This window comes from Aplysia californica, unplaced genomic scaffold, assembly GCF_000002075.1.
Source record: "Aplysia californica isolate F4 #8 unplaced genomic scaffold, AplCal3.0 scaffold01233, whole genome shotgun sequence".
Classification (NCBI taxonomy): domain Eukaryota; kingdom Metazoa; phylum Mollusca; class Gastropoda; order Aplysiida; family Aplysiidae; genus Aplysia; species Aplysia californica.
Window position 1 is genome coordinate 97,441 of NW_004798503.1, and position 1,353 is coordinate 98,793.

Here is a 1,353-nt window from a genome sequence, read left to right on the forward strand (position 1 = left end):
TCTCCCCCCCCCCGTAACTTTGGTAAGACAGCGAGAGGTGGAGCGTGTGGGGCTGCGGTGGCAGCTCACTTGAGACCACGTATCTTGATGCAATCGCCCGGTTCCTGAATAATTAACTTGGTTTCGTTGCTAGAGGGTGGTTGGAGGGTGATACTTGTGAGTCTATACGTTCTTTTACGGTCTGTGAACGTCTAGTTGTGGGTCCTACTGTCTTTCTCTTTCTTCTGATGTTTTTCGCTGATTAGATCTACCTTCCATTTCCCGTGCACTAAATGACCTTTGTGGTTTCGCGTGACGTCTTTCTTGTTTTCCATTTTCTCTCCAACTTAAACCATAACTTGTTGATGAGGCCACCTCATTTCAAATTCTTATAAGTTATTTCCTTTTTCCAGGAATAGGGTTTACTGCAAATCAATCAACGGAACTCGAAAAAAACTGTTGCCCGGATTGCATCTAGACTGTGTACAGCGTTGGTTAGTTGCTTCAATGTTCCAAGCACAGGAAGGTATTTTGTTATTTTCAGGAGAGATTTAAAAGAAAACTTTCATTTTTCTGAAAAAAAAGTTGTATCTGCATAATGTGTCTGTTTATTTTTCCTTTTTTTTCAACAAGATTTAGAATTTGAATTTTGATAAACTCTCTACGAGGGCCTGCAACCGATATAGATATAAAAGCTATTTTTAAGAAAAGGAAAAAAGTTGGGCGTAGTCTATTTAAGTAGCTGGCTGACGATATTAAGCTTAGGGTCTTTTTTTGTGTAAATGTTTTACGGCGCTCTCAACTGCATAAGGTCATATGAGCGCGCGGGACACATTAAGCATTTTCAGTTCGATTGGAATTAATTTTGAATTTTGCCCGGGTGTCGGCCGAAGCCTACTCTCATCGATTTTAGACCACCAAGGGATCTTTGACGTACACAACTTGTACAACGGACATCCAAGGGTTTTAGCTCTTATACGAGAAGGCTAAGCCTTCGATCTTACCTACCCTAAGATCAGGGGTGTGGCTGAAAGACAGGAGCCAAGGAGTAGCAGTAGAAAGGCAGCAGAAAGAACCAGGAGCCCAGAGGAGGGGGCAAAGGAGGTGAGGGGGTTGAGCAGAAAATGGAGACGAAAGCAGACGACAGAACATTGTTAGAGAGCACGAGAGGAGGTGAACTGAGAACTTATTTTTATTTTAAAGAAGAAAATGTTCGGTCTCTGTCAGGATTCAAACCCGAAACCTATTGAATGAGAGTCGAACGCCGTCCCTCTAGCTGTCCCCGTGGTTTTATGCATCCCGCATAATTTAACAAAATTTGATCATTTTTTGCATAATTTCTGATTATTTTCCTTTATTATTCTTTGTTAAAAT